The 19250-nt window shown below is 39.4% G+C and overlaps 1 protein-coding gene across 2 annotated transcripts in view; it reads left to right on the plus strand.

Annotated features, from left to right (window-relative positions):
• Positions 1–521: 521 nt before the first annotated feature.
• Positions 522–19250, plus strand: part of MAGED1 (MAGE family member D1) — a 99439-nt gene continuing 80710 nt past the window's right edge. Inside the window, exon 1 of one of the 2 annotated variants that reach the window (XM_063635143.1) lies at positions 522–597. The gene's annotated coding sequence lies outside the window, so the exon portion shown is untranslated. The remainder of the gene's footprint in view (positions 598–19250) is intronic. The other variant, XM_063635144.1, reaches the window with a different exon arrangement.

Raw genomic sequence — 19250 nt, forward strand, 5'->3', positions numbered from 1 at the left:
GGGAGTATGTAAAATAATGCAAGAATGCTTTCTAAATGAGTCCACCTTTATTCTTTGGACATTTGAATGTGGTATGTAACTCTGGATACGATTTCAAAGTAAAAATCATTTAGATTTAAGATTTTTTTAAAAAGCTTGAAATTGAAGTATACTGCTAATACAAATGAACTTTTTAAAAGTGGTGTGCCAGAAAACAGTAAATCAGTTTGGTAAATACGTAACTAGACATCCAAGACAGAGAAAATGAGGCCTGAGTTAAGGGACTAAGATGAAGGGAGATATTTCTAAGGCGAATCAACAAGGAGAGGTGGCGAATTGTACGTGAGGGATTTGGCAGAGATACTGCAGCTCCTGGCACGACTAGAATTAGGATTTGTAAAAAGTTAGTGATTCTCTCTCCCTGCCGGTTTACATCACAATGTAGGTGTTGACCTAAGGAGGGAGTCAATGAGATAGAGCATTGCAGAGCTTGCTAGAGAGGCACAGGAAGTTGCCTGAAGTGAAGGAGGGGGTGGCGGCTGCAGAAGCTAAAGCTTCCGCCAAACAAAAGAGGACAGCACTTCCGGTCACGCCATCGTTGCTGCCTTCTTCGTCAAGGTGAGTGTAAAGAAGGGGACTTGGTAATTCTCACAAATAAATCCCCATACACTCCAGGGAAACCTCCTTTTGTGCCTCAACGTGGGGTGGAAAGGAGAATTCATCCCCGCGTACGTTGTATGAAGGATGCTTCTGACGCCTGTGGTTCTGATCGCCTCACTATCTCCTCCCTTCTCCTCCGGAGATGGGGGGCCCGTTCCTGCCTCACCTCCTAACTCTGGTGGTTCCTTTAACCGCTTGACTCCAGATCATGCTTCACCTCTCCTCTTTATCCCGGATCCTCTTCTCTGGTCTGGGCCAGGGTCATTCCCTCTACCACAGGTCACTCCTACCTCCTACCTCTCACCTCCGCCTTCTGCCCCCCATCCTTTTAATCTGCGACTCTTTGCGAGCCCCTTCCTACACTCTGTTTTACTCCCCCTGCTGGCCTTTGGTCTTTCCTGTTCCCCTCCCGCGGAGACCAGTAAATTACGTTCTTTGCAACAGTAGGTGTGACTTCAAGGTCAAGGCTCTTTTTTTTTTTTTTGGTTCTTTTAAAGTATAGGCAAAGAAGCAGAAACCTTAGAGCACTGAGAGACATAGGCACTTGTCCAAATTATGTTCTTTTATTTTTTTAACTCTAAACAAAATTACACATCATTTAGATAGTATTGCACAGATTTCAGTCTTCTACACATTGCATTTATTTTTTTATGTTGCCATAGAATTGAATCCTCAAATTTTGGGGGGCAAACATAGTGGATTATACCTATAACCTGGTTTCAGCTTCAGCGTAAGCTTTCCTATCCCCTGTAAAACTTCTCTTAGCGGTGAAATGGTTGACAGGAATGGCATCCAATCACAAATTTGTTACTTTATGAGAGTTGAGTTTATTATGCAATTTCTTTTCTTGTCTCTGATAGCAACATTAAACAGCAAGCTGACATTTTTCAGACAAAGACTTTTTCTCAGAGCTTTGCAAGTATTACATAATCTATTTGTTGCAATGTGAAATGTACTTTTCTATTACATTTGTTACCATGTCAGATTTATCTTGTGAGAACATTAGTTATTAAATAATAATCACAATACCAAAATGATCATTAAATTTATGCCGAGAATCAGAGTTTTCCAGGCTCTATCAGGATCTAACGAGGAATTTAACCAAAGTTCTCTTTGAACAAGCAGTTGACTCCTTCCTGTGTGTTATGCTTGCCAAAATAAGGGGTGATTATCTTTTCTAGGCCATGTATAGTTTTTATTTAAGAATAAACAATGAGGCAGAGCTTTTGTAACACCAAAACACTTAGGAACTTTTCCAAAGAGTATTGCTGATGTCTCTTTATACTCTATTCAAATCATTATTACACAGCATTTAAATATTATCACACTTGTTTCAACCCACTGTGCATCCATCCATTCATTCAATAATTTTTTATTGAATAATTTTTATTTGCCAGACAGTGTTCTCAGCACTGGGGATACAACAGTCGATAACAAAAACAAAGTCTTTTAAACTATAGCTGGGAGACAGACAATAACTTAATATATAATCAATATATATTGGCAAGTGGCACTGGTGTTAAAATAAATGAACAAAATAAAAAAAAATGAAGAAATAAAAAAGAAAAAAACAAAAAAAGAAATAAATATGTAATAGGTTGTAATGTGGAGGGGCTCTACTATTTTAGATAGGATGGGCAGGAAGTCTTCACTGGTAAGGTGATATTTGAGCAGGAACCTGAAGGAAGTGAGGGCACACACTATGCAGATATTAATGGGAAAACAGGATTTATGTCATAGTCTTTGCATTTGTTCACTCTGTTTCCTAACCTGCCCCCACCTTCCCATTCCCCTAGTGGTCACTTTTCTGCATAACATTAATTCAACGCTCTGCATACTCAAATAACCTGATCCGTTCACATTAATTTCTCATACTCTCTTCCTCCTGGCTAGCTTCTTGCTACCATTTAGGCGACTTGTCAGCCTCTCTAGGAAGACATATCACTATCTCCATATCCACCTCATCCTCAGTTTGTTGATTGCTGATGCATTGTGTGCTATCCTACAGGATATTTGATTATCTCTCTCGCTGCTCTTATCACTGTGTGTTCATAATATATTGTTCATAAATATTTGGTATGGTAAAGTGAAATGAATTCAGTGCTTGTTTATAAAAGATAAAACTTTTAAATATGGTTTTCCCCCTAATGTTCAAAACCATTCTCTAAGGTCCGTATTATCATTGTCATTTTACTGATGCTAAAACCAAGACTAGGAGGTATGTAGTAACTTGCTAAACTGTGGTACAGTTTATGGAGTTAAGGTTTTTCAGACACTCAGTCCTGGTCTGGTTCTCTCTGTCTCTGTTTCTTAATGAGAAATAGAAAATATACAGACTATTTTATTATTTTATAAGACAATCTGGGTATAGAAATTTTATTTTTTGTGCTTCTTTCACAACTTAGATCATATCAGGTGCTTGAATTACTCCCTAATTATAAATATTAAGCTCTGAGAGGCATGAATAATGCCTCTTTTTACCAGATTTTTTTTTTTTTTTTTTTGAGACGGAGTCTCGCTGTCACCCAGGCTGGAGTGCAGTGGCGCGATCTCGGCTCACTGCAAGCTCCGCCTCCCGGGTTCACGCCATTCTCCTGCCTCAGCCTCCTGAGTAGTTGGGACTACAGGCGCCCACCACCACGCCCGGCTAATTTTTGTATTTTTAGTAGAGACGGGGTTTCACCGTGTTAGCCAGGATGGTCTCGATCTCCTGACCTCGTGATCCGCCCGCCTCGGCCTCCCAAAGTGCTGGGATTACAGGCGTGAGCCACCGCGCCCGGCCCTACCAGATTATTTTTAAATAAAAAATTAAACAAGCAGAAGTTGAAAGAAGAGTACAATGAAAACTTATATTCTGGACCTAGATTGAACAACTGTTAACCTTTGCCATATTAGCTCACTCTCTCTATTACTCACTCTTTCTCCATGCATCCATCCATCCATCCATCCATCTGTCCATCCATCCATTTATCCATCCATCCATCTATTTTTTGATCTGTTTTGGCTGAAGCATTTGACACTTGCAGGCGTTATTTTAAGTAAATGTAAATACATGCAGAAAAGTGCACATTATCCTAAGTGTACAGCTCAAAGCATTTTGTTTTCTTTTTTTTTTTTTTGATGGAGTCTTGCTCTGTCCCCCAGGCTGGAGTGCAGTGGTGAAATCTTGGCTCACTGCAACCTCCGCCTCCTGGGTTCCAACGATTCTCCTGCCTCAGGCTCCCGAGTAGCTGGGATTACAGGCACATGCCACCCCCGGCTAACTTTTTTACTTTTAGTAGAGACGGGGTTTCACCATGTTGGCCAAGCTGGTCTCGAACTCCTGACCTTATGATCCACCCGCCTCGGCCTCCCAAAGTGCTGGAATTACAGGCGTGAGCCACCGCGCCCGGCCAGCTCAAAGAATTTTCACAAAGTGAACTCAGCTGTGTAACCAGCATCACGATTGGGAAATTTTGAAAGACCCTAAATGTATCCCTTATTTGTTACTATTCCAAATTAATCACAATCCTGGCCTCTGTCATTGTATAATAATAATTTTGTCTGTTTTTAAACTTTAAAAAGTAACACAGTTTGTGTTAATTTTTTGGCTTGAGGATTTGTTTTTGAGATTCATCCATGTTATTGAGTGTAGTAGTAATTCCTCTATTTTCATTGCTATTCCATTGTATGAATGTACCACAATGTAGTTACCCTTTTATTGTAGATGACATTTTTGTTGTTTCCATTTTCAGCTTGCAAATAGTATTGTGAGCATTCTAGTACACGTCTTTTGGTGATACATTCACACATTTCTGTTGGACATATACCTAAGAGTAGAATTGCTGAATCACAGGTTATGTATATGATTAATTTTAGTAAATACTGCCAGCCAGCTTTCCAAGGTGATTGTACGAGAACATTCCTAACATAATTTTTTTTTTTTTTTTTTGAGACAAAGTCTTGCTCTGTCGCCCAGGTTGGAGTGCAGTGGCATGATCTCAGCTCACTGCAACCTCCGCCTCCCGGGATCAAGTGATTCTCCTGCCTCAGCCTCCCGAGTAGCTGGGATTACAGGTGACCGCCACTACGCCCAGCTAATTTTTTGTATTTTTAGTAGAGATGGGGTTTTACCATGTTGGCCAGGCTGGTCTCGAACTCCTGACCTCGTGATTCTCCAGCCTCCACCTCCCAAAGTGCTGGGATTACAGGCCTGAGCCACTGCACCTGGCCAGAAATTTTTCAGAGTGGAAGTTGCTCTAGAATATTGCCAACACTTGCCTTTGTCTTGGTAGCTATTCTAATGGTTGTGAATGGTATCTCACTGTGGTTTTATTTCATATTTCTCTGATGATGGACCTTTCCATAAGTTTGTTAGTCTTTTGGATATTTTTTATGAGGTGCCTGCTCAAATCTTTTGAATACTTTTTTCTCCTGGGCTAACTTTTTTTTATTGATTTATAGGAGCTCTTTCTATATTAAGGATGTGAATGCTTTGTCAGATATATATATTACAAATCTCAGTGGCTTGTATCTTCAGTCTCTTCATGGTGTGTTTTGATGAACTGAATATCTGAATTCTAATATCATTCTGTTCATTTTTTTTTCATTTATGGTTAGTGCTCCTTTGTACTGATTAGGAAACTTTTATATTTCCCAAGGTCATGAAGATACTTTCCTAGGCTGTGTTATTGTTTAACCTTTCATATTTATATTTATAATCTGTAATTGATTTTTGTGTATATTGTCAGTATGGGTATGTGTAAAGGCCCTTTTTTTGTTATTGAAGTGGACATTCAGTCAACCCCAAACCACTTATTGAAAAGATCATTCTTTCCGTTTTGTAGTTTCATCCTTTTCATTAACTCAAATATATAAATCAATAATTTGATTTAGTTCTGAATTCCGTTCAGTTTGGTTTGTCTATCCTTGTATGAATACCACTGTCTTAATTAATGTAACTTTACAGCATACCTTATGTATGGTTATGTGAGTCTTACACTTTCGTTCTTTTTCTTCAATAATGCCTTGGTTATTCCTGGTCTTTTTCCATATACGTTTTAGAGCTAGTCAATTTCCACAAACATTCTTCTTGGCATTCTGATTGAGATACCATCTAACAGATCAGTTTAGGGAGCAGATATCATGGCACATCACCCTCAAATATCTCAGCATTCATCTCCTAATATTAGCATTACTTTGTAGTAATTAATTACCATTATCTCACTAAGGAAAATTAATGATTCCCTAATATCAACGAATACCTAATCTTTTCAAATTTATTTTCCTCAGTAAGCCTTTGTAAGCTGGTATTTAAAACTATCATCCAACCTAGATTAATGTATTGTTAAGTTTTTGGGGATTTTATTGGTGTTTTCTCTCCTTTGTTGAACTTGTGAATATTTATATATTTAGTACTTTTCAATCCATTGCAGTCATTATTTCTTCTGTTGTTTCAACTGTCCAATCATGGCAAGTGGGAGCCCATTCACATTCACATTGGCTTCTGTGTCTTTTCTCTTTTGTTACATACATTTTCAAATATATTCAAAGTAGAAAATAGTAAAATAGGCTGTGCACGGTGACTCACCCCTGTAATCCCAGCACTTTGGGAGGCCGAGGTGGGAGGACCACTTGAGCCCAGGAGTTTTAGACCAGCCTGGGCAACAAAGTGAGACCCCATCTCCACAAAAAATTTAAAAATTAGCTGGACGTGGTGGCACGTGCCTGTAGTCCCAGCTACTTGGGAGGCTGAGGGGGGAGGATCGCTTGAGCCGGGGAGTTTGAGGCTGAAGACAGCTGTGATTGCACCAGTGCACTCCAGCCTGGGTGACAGAGTGAGACCCTGCCTTAGAAAAAAAATAGTAAAATAAACATGCATGTATCCATTCCCCAGCTTCAATAATTAACAACATTTTGCCAAAACTGGCAAGTTTTGTTTTATCTATTCTCCTCACCCATTTTTTTCCACATCCCAGATATGTCATTACACAGGTAAATAACTCAGTATGTATCTCTAATTCATAGGTGCATTAAGTAACCACCACGTCATTATTATACTTAGTAAGATAAATAATAATTTCTTTTTTATTTTTTTTGAGACGGAGTCTTGCTCTGTGCCTGGTGAATTGTCTTAAAGTTATAGTTATACAGTAGCTTTGTTAAGTCAGTATCCAAACAAGGACCATTTATTGCCAATGGATGTTTTTCTCTTAAGTCTTGTAAAGCCCTTGCATAGTCCCCTTTTTATTATTTTATTTTATTTTAATTTTTTTTGAGACGGAGTCTTGCTCTGTCGCCCAGGCTAGAGTGCAGTGGTGCGATCTCTGCTCACTGCAAGCTCTGCCTGCCGGGTTCACGCCATTCTCCTGCCTCAGGCTCCCGAGTAACTGAGACTACAGGCGCTTGCCACCGCGCCCGGCTAATTTTTTGTATTTTTAGTAGAGACGGGGTTTCACTGTGTTAGCCAGGATGGTCTCAACCTCCTGACCTTGTGATCCACCCGCCTCGGCCTCCCAAAGTGCTGGGATTAATTACAGGCGTGAGCCACAGCGCTCGGCCCCTTAGTCTCCTTTTTGAAAGATCGTTGATTAATTCAAGAAACTACATCATTAGTTCTATAGACTGTCTCATCTGGATTTAGATGATTGCTTCCTTGAGGTGGCATTTATTTTGTTTTCTCATCCTCGTGTTTCCTATTTACTGACATTTAGAGCTAGAGGCTTGATTAGATTCAATTTTGATTATTTTTTAAGAGAAAGACTCATTTTAGGCAGTGCTGTTTACTTTCTATTGTATTGTATCATGTCTAATTTTATCTTTTTTTTAATTGACGCTGGGATTGATTTGTCATTTCAGGGTGTTGTCAGGCTGATCTCTCCATTGTAGCTTTTCCCACCAACCTTTCTTCTATTGGTTTTAGCAGCCATTGATGATAATTGCCTAGATTCATTATTTCTGTAGAGGTTGAAAAATGGTGATATTTAATTCTTTCAATCTTTCTGCATTATTAACTGGAATTACTTTATAAAGAAGACTTTTTTCTTATCAGCTATTTTTTGTCCTGAAGTATATTTCATAATAATCAAGATAAATGATGCTGCTGCTGCTGCTTTTTTTCATTTATCAGTGCTCATAGTAATGAGTTGGTTTCTTAGCAACCGCCACTGTTTTCTTTAATATCATTAGGAATTCATGGATTTTTATGTATTTTAAGTGTATCAACCCATTGTGGTCATTTTTTAATGCTTAAACAGTGTCATCTTATAAATTAGGAGCCCCTTCTGTTTAACTTCTATTTTTTTTTCAGATTATCTCATTAGTCCTTGTTGGCATCCTTGCTTTTTGGTGTAAGCTGTTTTAGGCTCATCATGTACACTCCCTGCCCCACCCTTGGAATTAACCATTTTACCAGGAACTATGTAATTTTTCAGTGAACCTTGGTATTTAGAAACTAAGATGGGAATACTCAGGGGATTATTATTTTAAAAGTCATGCTGCCTGATCTTTTGTTGTGCTCTTTTCCCTGCTATTGTGAATACATTGGAATGACTCTTGCAGCATTTTATTGAAAATTCGCTAAACATGGCTTTCATTTGTTTATGTAGTCATTCATCCAGCAAAAATTTATAGAATGCCTACTATCATGTATCTGGTCTTATGCTGGGCACAGGGAATATGAGGGTAAACCTGACTGGTCTCCTGTCCTTGGAGAAGACTCATTCTAGTGTGGATATGAGCAAATAGGCAGTGTCTAAAGAGCAGTGAGCAGTATACTGTGTTCATACTCTTTAGACATTGAGCATACTCTGGGCATAGGCAAATGGGGTGACAGGCTGTAGGAGCACAGAGGGGACATCCCAAAATGCTTTGGAAAGGGAAGATGATGCTTGATACTGGATGAGTAAATGAGGTATGAAGGTAGAAGAGTAATGAAGAGTGTTGCAGTCAGCAAACTGGAAGAAGTAGGGGGGAATCTTGATATAGTCAAGGTTATGATGGGAACATAATTGTGTACGTTTTTCAGTTTTCAGAAGATTAACAAAATAGTCTACTTACCACAGACATGAAGATGTAAAATGTTGTATGTATGTGTTGTTGATTTTTATTTTAAATCTAATAATGAAATAATCCAAATTCTAATTAAAATTAGTATTTAATGTACTTCTTGGACCTGACCATATTTTTTAGTTATTTCATTAATATTAAAGCATAGTTACAGTTAGGAGATGTCTGTTTCATGTTTTAGTTCACTGCTTCTTTATTTTTTACTATTATTTTGCTTTATACGTGTTAAGAATCTGAATTTTCAAGATATGACATTAAAAATAGTGGCATATTTATTGTGGCTCTTCATCTCCCTTCATCCTTTGGCTGCTATTTGTGTCAACCTGTTTAATACCATAATTACAGCCCCTTACATACTCACAATGCAAAGTTGTTCCAGAAATCATGTCATCTCTCTTTATTACCAATTGGACATTATACTATACCTGTTACATTTTACAGCATGTTGCACCTGAGGCTATCCATCTGACAGATACTGCATGAATAGTATGTTAAACACAGGTTTGTGGTTTACCGGAGTGCTATGGTTTACCAGTTGGGAATTTGGGGACCGTGAGTGTGGGAGAATCACTAGGCTTAGGAGGGAACCACATCTCATATGTGGCCAGGAGGTGAAGGGGTGTTCTATAAATCATTGAAGAATGTGGGGAAGCTTAATTTTTAAGAAGGGGATTCTAGAGGTCACAAAGAAAAGATTCCAGGTGGGAAGGAGAGCAGTGAAACAGTAGATTAAAGGGGAAGTGGGAGTAGATTACTTCTTTCCATTCTCTCTATTTGTCTTCTTTATTATAAGAATATAATATGTTCCCAGAGTCCTGAAAGGCAAGAAGTATGAGTGAACAAGCGGGGAGTCAGAGAAGGTGAGAAAGGAAAACACACACTGTCTGAGAACGTCAGATGTGATGGGAGAGCAGTGGGGGGAAGATAGATTGCAAGCCTTAGGATGGATTGATAAGTCTTAGAAAAGACAGATCATTAATTAATTAATCAGTCAATTAATTAAAAACATACTGATGACTAGCTGGATAATGAGAACATGTAATTGACTTAAACATGTTTTCAACTGAGTGAGGTAGACATAGACATTGCAACAGCGGTGCTATGCTAGAGGAGAGACAAGGTGTGGTGCTGGCAGTAGAGACGTAGAGGAAGGTCCTCTAACCTATCTTAAGGGCTCAGAGAAGGCTTCCTAGAAGAGACCATGTTAAGAACTGAATTTTGACAAAGCTGTGAGTGGGACCAGAGAGCAAGTGGTCATTGGTCATTTAGACGATGTAAAGTAGCTGACTGGGTATGCCATTTAGCCTTGAGCTTGAAAGTACCTAAAGTAATGGGCAATTTAGAGGTTACTCCGTGATATAGTAAAGCTAAGGAAAGGGGGCAAATGGAAAGGAATAGTTTTATAAATGGTGTCCCCATTCTCCCAGCCCATGGCAACCACTAATATACTCTCTGTCTCTCTGAATTTCCCTATTCTGGACATTTCCTATAATTAGAGTCTTGCAATATGTGGCCTTTTGTGTCTCACTTCTTCCATTTAGCACAGTGTTTTCAAAGTTTATCCATATTATAGCATGTCTCAGTATTTCCATTCCTTTTTATGGCTGAAACATATTCCATTGTATGAGTATACCACCTTTTACATATTCATTCATCAGATTGTAGATGGACAGATGAGTTGTTTCTACTTTTTGGCTATTATGAATAATGCTGCTGTGAACTTTTGGTATACGTTTTTGTGCAAACATATGTTCTCATTTCTCTGGGGTATATGCCTAGGAGTGAAATTGATAGTAACTCTATGTTTAACTCTTTGAAGAACTGCCAAACTCTTTTCCAAAATGGCTCTACCACTAAAATTCCCACCAGGAATGTATAAGGGCTCCAGTTTCTCCACATCCTTGCTAACACATGTTGTTTTCCTTTTTTTTTTTTTTAAATTACAACCATCTTAGTATATATAATAAAGAATCTCACTTAATTTTTAAAATATAATATTTAACTGCTGACATCTTTTTTTTTTTTTTGAGGCAGACTTTCACTCTTGTTGCCCAGGCTGGAGTGCAATGGTGCCGTCTCGGCTCACTGCAGCCTCCACCTCCCGGGTTCAAGTGATTCTCCTGCCTTAGCCTCCTGAGTAGCTGGGATTACAGACATGTGCCACCATGCCTGGCTAATTTTAATATTTTTAATAGAGATGGGGTTTCTCCATGTTGGTCAGGCTGGTCTCGAACTTGTGACCTCAGGTGATCTACCCACCTCTGCCTCCCAAAGTGCTGGGATTAGAGGTGTGAGCCACCATGTTCTGCTAACTGCTGACATCTTTTAAGCCTCACCTCTCCCTCTTCATTTTCTGCTCCACAACTGGGCAAGTTGACTAGAAAGCATGAGTGCTTCCTCCTTTGGAGCTAGCAAGAGATTCAAATCATACAAGTGTCTTCCTGAATGTAAGAACCCTCACTCCTGCCTCATCCTTTAACCACAGTAAAAAGTCGATTTAGTTTCCTTTCCTTGCTTTTTCTAACCTGCTTAGGAGACTTGCCTTGCTGTCCCCAGAAATGCATCATTTATGTAAGTAAGTAGTAAACATTTTCATACCCTCTTTGTGTGTGAGGTATTATCAATCTGAACATTGGAATCAAAATTTGGGTGGGGTCCCTCCTTCTTCTGCAGGATGGCAAGAACAATTGGCACAGTCAGCTTGGTGCTCAGATAGTAACTGCCATCGTGGGGGGAAGGGAGTATCTTTCCTTAATTGCTTTGGCTCACGAATTGGTTCTGATGGCAAGCATAAACACTGAGCCTGCAAGGGTAGCTAGTTTTTTAGTTGTGCTGTGCTGTGTTGTATTGTTGACTCCTGTAGAACCTCTCTTATAGATTTAGCTAACTTGGAAGTTTAGGTAATTTAATGGACATTTAGGAACAGTAATATGGGATCCTTAAAGTAGCCCTGGATCATGTGTCTCAGCCCAGACCTATTTGTGTGTCTTAACGTAAAGCTGTGACTGATGCTAGGCTCAGGAGGAAAACCATGTCTATGACTAGTTGGTTTTGTGTCTCAATTAGGCTCTGACCCTGACAGCTGACTGCCCACTGGGTGGTCGCTCTTGAGAGCAGTCATCAGGGTGTGAAAAAAAGAAAGAGAAAAGAGAAAAGAAACAGCTATTATGTGGCTTGCTGGGGTCTGGACTCCGAAGCACAAATGACTCACTAGGACCCTTAAATACCTCCGTTGTTATTGCTGTTGCTGCTGCTGCTGCCGCTGCCACTGCTGCTACCGCCGCTGCCGCCGCTGCCACTGCCGCCACCACGGCCTGTGCTTCTGTTGCAACAAAGATCCTGATCTTCAGGAGTATAGGGAAAAACATCAGTGGCACCCCTGTAGCATGGAGAAAGGGGTAATTCAAACCCATAAAGCTCCTAATCCTTTAATCTTATATGACCACCATTGCCTTTGGGGAGGCCCCTTACAATGACAGTGCTGATTTGAGACTTTCTGCAGGAAGACATTTATAAATATGAGCAGGGTAGGGACCCCCCAGAAATATGTCCAGTAACAACAGCAACAAAAAAGGAAGTACAGTCATGTATAGCATTATGATGTTTTGGTCAACAACAGATCACATATGAGGATGGTGGTCTCGTAAGACTATAATGGAGCCGAAAAATTCCTGTCATCTAGTGATGTCATAGCTGTTGTAACATTGTAGTGCAACGCGTTACTCACGTATTTATGGTGATGTTGGTGTAAAGAAGCCTGTAGTACCAGTCATATAAAACTAGAACAAGTACCATTATATATGGTACATAATACTTGATAAGGATAAAAAAACAGCTAGGCGTGGTGGCTCACGCCTGTAATCCCAGCACTTTGGGAGGCCGAGGCGGGCAGATCACTTGAGGTCAGGAGTTTGAGACCAGTCTGGCCAACAGGGTGAAAACCTCTCTCTTGAAAAAAAATAAAAATAAAAAATTAGCTGGGCGTGGTGACGCACACCTGTAGTCCCAGGTACTCTGGAGGCTGAGGCATGAGAATCGCTTGAAGCTGGGGGGCAGAGCTTGCAGTGAGCCAAGATTGTGCCACTGCATTCCGGCCTGGGTGACAGAGCGAGACCCTGTCTCAAAAAAAAAGATGAAAAACAACCATGTTTATGTATTTACTATACCATAATTTTTATCAGTATTTTAGAATGTAGTGTTTCTACCTATTAAAAAAAAAGTTAACTATAAAAGAGCCACAGGCAGGTCCTTCAGGAGGTATTCCAGAAGAAGGCATTGTTATAGGAGATGACAGCTCCATGTGTGTTATTGCTCCTGAAGAACTTCTGGTGGGACAAGATGTGAAGGTGGAAGACAGTGATATTGGTGATCCTGGCTCTGTGTAGGGTTAGGCTAATTTGTGTGTATCTTAGTTTTTAAGAAAAAAGTTTAAGAAATAAAAAATTTTAAACAAATAAGCTTATAGAATAATAATATAAAGAAAGAAAGTATTTCTATATAGCTGTATAATTTTTTTTTTTTTTTTTTTTTAGACAGAGGTTCGCTTTTGTTGCCCAGGTTGGAGTGCAATGGTGCAATCTCGGCTCACTGTAACCTCCGTCTCCCGGGTTCAAGCAATTCTCCTGCCTTAGCCTCTGGAGTTCTGGGATTATAGGCATGTGCCACCATGCCCGGCTAATTTTGTATTTTTAGTAGAGACGGGGTTTCTCCATGTTGGTCAGGCTGGTGTCGAATTCCTGACCTGAGGTGATCCGCGCATCTCAGCCTCCCAAAGTGCTGGGATTACAGATGGGAGCCACTGTGCCTGGCCATGTCTTTGTGTTTTAAAAGCTAAGCATCATTACAAAAGAGTCAAAAAGCTTTACAAAATTTAAAAAAGTTTATAAGTAAAAAGTTATAGAAAGCTAAGCTTAATTTATTGTTGAAAGAAATGTTTAAAAAATGATTTTAGTGTAGCCTAAGTGTACTGAAGTGCACATTAGTGTACAGTAATGTCCTAGGCCTTCACATTCACTCACCACTCATTCACTGACCCACCCAGAACAACTTCCAGTCCTTCAGGCTTTATTCATGGTAAGTGTCCAATACAAGCGTACCATATTTTGTCTTTTTTTTTTTTTTGAGACGGAGTTTCACTCTTGTAGCCCAGGCTGGAATGCAATGGTGCGATCTCTGCTCACTGCAACCTCCTCCTCCTGGGTTCAAGTGATTTCTCCTGCCTCGCCCTCCCGAGTAGCTGGGATTACAGATGCCTGCTACCATGCCCGGCTAATTTTTGTATTTTTAATAGAGATGAGGTTTCGCCATGTTAGCCAGGCTGGTCTCAAACTCTTGGCCTCAAGTGATCTGCCCGCCTGGGCCTCCCAGAGTGCTGGGATTACAAGTGTGAGCCACCGCGCCTGGCCGTATTTTTGTCTTTTATACCATATTTTTACTGTACCTTTTCTACGTTTAGGTAGGTTTAGATACACAGATACAGAAATACACAGATACACAAATTGTGTTAAAATTGCCTACATACAGTATTCGGTACAGTAACCTGCTATACTGGCGTGTTGTCTGGGAGCAATAGTCCATACCATATAACACAGGTGTGTAGTAGTGTATACCATCTAGGTTTGTGTAAGTACACTCTGTGATATTCACACAACAGTGATGAAATCACCTAATGACACATGGCATTTCTCAGAATGTATCTCCATTGCGAAGTGACACAAGATTGTAAAAGAAAGAAAAATAAAACAGATAAGAGAGGACAAGGAAACAAACAGAAACGGAGATCCACAATTTGACCCAATTAGAATCCAGAATTTATGGAAAAATTTTACTAAAAGAGCAAAAAGATAAAAGGGTGCTGATTGGTGTTGAAATGCAGTGGGTGGCAAAACTTCATGACCTTAATTAATACTGGGGCTCAAATTGGTTATTATGTCAGGATCCCACTATATTTAATCAAGGTGCCTCCTGTAATCTAAGGGGAGTTCCTGAACAGGAAAGAGATAAACAAGTATACCTCACATTAACTGTCAGAACTATTGCCTTGCCTGAATTCCTCACATTTGTGCCATTCATTGCCTTAAAATATCCCATAGTGGGTATGAGCACTCTGATCCAATGAGTGATAACATTAAGTATTTGGCACATGTGAATCCGTTTGACAACGTGAGATCCCAAGGACTACACCCCCAGTTAAAATAGGTTAATACAGCCCGCTGTAAATTAGAATAAGTCTACAAATACGGAAACCCATGATACAAGGCCTATTTGGTGAAAGGGTGATTATCCCCATGTCTTCTCCATTAACAATCCAATTTGGCCTGTTCTTAAACTTCAAATGAATGGCACCTAATGGTGGATTACCATAACACTAATGTTGTGGTCCCACACATTAAGGTCCCCATACCCAATATTGTTGACATTACTGACTCCATCCAGTCTGTGACTGGTAAATATTTTGCTATTATAGATTTGGCTAATATATTCTATTCACTGCCTATTTCAACAGCCTTTCAGCCTCAGTTTGCCTTCACCTCTGAAGGGACACAATAAACATGTACCTGGCTACTCATGGGATACCTCCACAGCTTTGCCATTGTACACTATCTTTGCCGGCAAGATCTTAACTGTACCGAGCTTTTTCTAGATGTACAGGTGTGACATTACATTGATGACATCCTTCCCTGAGGAGATTCATTTGACACACTCATTCAGGAAATACAGATACTCACAAAATTGCTCATAAAATGGGATGGCCGTTGTGCCACACATAGTGCAAGGCCCTACCACTTTTCAATACATACACATTATTTGCTAAACTGAATACCATTCTGTCTCTGACACTGTCAGAAAAGCAGCTATTGACCCTGTCAGCACCCACAACTTCTTTTAGGCTCATTTGTGTTCTGGAGACAAAACATTCCTCTTTTATAAATTTTATTGAAGCCCATTTATGCTATTTCTTACAAATCAGTTCATCTTGAATGGGGATCCCCTCCAACAAGAGGCTCTAGAATCTGTCAAAATTGCAATATGACACTAACGACAATTAGTCACTAACGACAATATCGTTAGTGACCCCAGATGCGCTTCACTATAGAGGTTTTAGCAACTTCCTCACTTCTCCCTCTGGACCATCCATCACTGCCATAAGTTGCCAAGGGTTTCCAGTGCAAGAAACTGTCATCCTTGGACCTGTTTTATACACCATTAGAGTGACAATTGCTAGCTGCATAGTGGACTGTCTTAGAAATAGAGGCTATCACAATCCCTCAGCCTGTGACCCTCCATATCCAGCTGCCTACTGTGCCTTGGGTCATGGAAGCCATGGCACTACAAGCTGGGCATGGCTACTGAGGCCTCTTTGCTACAAGATGGAGAAAAACCTGGGTCTTCTGTCATATACCACTTGGAGGAAGGGGTAGCCTCCCGTCTTTAGTTCCTTGCTAAATACCATGGTGTTGGGGGACCCATCACCCCTCTCCCAGACCCTGTGGCTACCTGCAGAGCCCCTTGAAATCAAATGGAGTGAAAAACAATGGTTTGTACAATTTATGGATGACACCACAAGCATTGTATACAATGGAGTTTGCTGGAGGGCTTATGCTTTTCATCCTTTAACCGTGATGCTTCTGATAAGGACAGGAACACAGGTTTCAGTACAGTTGGCCAAACTTCAGGCATTCACCTTAGCACTGTATGCCCTAGCCAACAATTGGCCCCATCCGCACATTTTTACAGGCTCTTGAGCCACTGCCTAAAAGTTGCCCCATTTGGGGAAAGAACTCTGAGAATCTCTAACCTCACAGATAGCCAAAATGTAAATCAAGTTGACACATTTATCTTCACATAATAAAGGTCAAACATAAGGTCTCACCAAGAGACTCCTTATTTTCCTTCAGAATTTGAGGCATCATTGATAGTGACGAAGGCACTCATTTCATTTCTTAGAATATACAGTGCTGGGCTTAATGAAGGAATTCAACAAGACATTTACTTTCCTTTCAGACTTCATTCTGCAGGACTTACAGAGCACCATACTGGCTTCATTAAACAAATGTATATTTGATTAAATGAACATGGCACATTTCAGTCATTAGACAAGCATCAGGGGTGAATTGTAAGATTCTGACTCTATTTTTTCAAGTTTGCTGACATTTTTTTAAGTTTCACCTTCTTCCCCTCTGCCCCACATTGGGGCAAATTGATAAGAAGCTCTGGTTGCTCCCTCCTTGGGGGTCAGGAAAAGATTCAAACCGTGGAAGCTCCTTCATGTGTATAGGAAGCCTTACACTGGGCCTTAACCACAATGAAAACCCAAGCTTGTCTCCTTTCCTTGTTCTGTCAAGCCGTTTCTTCCCTGCTTGGGAAGCCTGACCTTCTCCACCAAGAAAATCTTCATTTAAGTAAGTATTAAACTTTCTTGTACCCTCTTGGTGTGTGTAACCAGTCTCAACGTCTAACCTAAGTTTGGGATGGGGGTCCCTTCTTCCTCTTCACAGTGTCAAGTAGTACCTGATTGAGGTTCTTATTTGCATTTCCCTAATGACTAATGATGTTGAACGTATTTCCATATCCTTATTGGCCATTTGTGTATCTTCTTTAGAGAAATATCTATTCAAGTCCCTTCTTCTTTTTAAATTACATTATATTTTTAATTGCTTAGTTATATGACTTTTTATGTATTGTGGGTATTAGGTCCCTAACAGATATATGATTTTCAATTGTTGTCTTCCATTTTATGGGTTGTCTTTTCACTTTCTTGATAGTGTCTTTTGAGTACAGAAGTTTTTCATTTTAATGAAGTCCAAGCTGTCTAGTTTTTCTTTTATAGCTTGTGCTTTTGTGTCTTATATAAAAATTGTTACCTAATCAAGTTCACAGTGATTTACACCTATGCTTTCTTCTGTGAGTTTCATAATTTTAGCTTCTACATGTAAGTCTTTGATCTCTTTTGAGTTTATTTTTGTATGTGGTGTGAGATAGGGGTCCAGTTTCATTTGCATATAGATATCCAGTTGTCCTGGCACCATTGTTTAAGAGACTATACTTGGCACCCTTGCCAAAAGTCAATTGACCATAAACATAAAGGTTTATATCTACACTCTCAATTCTGTTCATCAGTCTATATGTCTACAATTATTCTAGTACCATAGAATCTTAGTAACTGAAGCCTTGTAGTAAGTTTTGATATTGGGAAGTATGACTCCTCCAACTTTGTTCCACGTTTTCAAAATTGTTTTGACCATTTTGAGTTACTTCCATTTTAGTATTAATTTTAGGGTCAGCTTGTCTGTTTCTGCACAGAAGGTATTTAGAATTTTAATAGAAATTTCACTGAATCTATAGATGCGTTTGGAGAGTATTGCCATCTTAACAGTATTAAATCTTACAATTAATGAAACCAAGTGTTTTCCCATTTTTAAAGGTCTTAAATTTCTTTCAGCAATGTTTTGTAGTTTTCAGTGTACAAGTTGTGGTCCCACACATTAAGGTCCCCATACCCAATATTGTTGACAAGTCTTTCACCTCCTTGGCTAAATTTATTCTTAAGTGTTGAATTTTTCTTTTATGCTACTGTAAATGGACTTGTTTTCTTTTTTAAGTTTTATTTTAGGTTTAACTGACACACAATAATTCTATTTATTTGTGGGGTACAGTGTGATGTTTCAATAGATGTATACATTGTGCAGTGATCAAATCAGGGTATTTAGCATATTATAACCCAAACATTTATCATTTCCTTGTGGTAAGAACACTCAAAATCCTTCATCTAGTTATTTTGAAATGTATGACACAATATTGTTAATTATAGTTATAGTCATTCTACTGTTCAATAGAACAACAGAACTTATTGCTCCTATTTAACTGTAATTTTGTACCCTTTAACTAGTCTTTCTGCCGCTCTTCCACCCTGCTTTTTCCCTCTACTCTCCTCAGCCTCTGGTAACCACTATTCTAATCTGTACTTCTATGAGATCAGCTTTTTTAAGATTCCACAAATGAGTGAGATCATGTGCTATTTGTCTTTTTGTGCCTGGCTTATTTCACTTAGACTTGTTTTCTTAATTTTATTTTTGGATTTTTCATTGCAAGGTAGAACTACAATTGATTTTTGTTTATGATCTTGTAACCTGCAACTGTGCTGAACTCATTTATAAGTTCTAGTAGTTTTTAGTGGATTCCTTAGAATTTTTACATTCAAGATCATGCCATCCACAAGTAGAGATAGTTTTACTTCTTCCTTTATAACTTCAGTGCCTTTCATTGTGTTTTCTTTTAAAATTGCCCTTGTTAGAATCTTCAGTACATTGTTGAAGTGGAGAGAGTAGATATCCTTGTCTTTTTCCTGATTTTAGGGGGAAAGCTTTTGATCATTAATTATTTATTGTTATTATTATTATTGTTAGAGACAGGGTCTCCCTCTGTCACCCAGGCTGGAGTACAGTGGCGCAATCTCTGCTCACTGCAGCCTCGACCTCCCGGGTTCAAGTGATCCTCCTGCCTCAGCACCCAAGTAGCTGAGACTACAGGCACATGCCACCTTGCCGGATAGTTTTTGTATTTTT

Source organism: Symphalangus syndactylus, chromosome X (assembly GCF_028878055.3).
Source record: "Symphalangus syndactylus isolate Jambi chromosome X, NHGRI_mSymSyn1-v2.1_pri, whole genome shotgun sequence".
Taxonomy (NCBI): Eukaryota; Metazoa; Chordata; class Mammalia; order Primates; family Hylobatidae; genus Symphalangus; species Symphalangus syndactylus.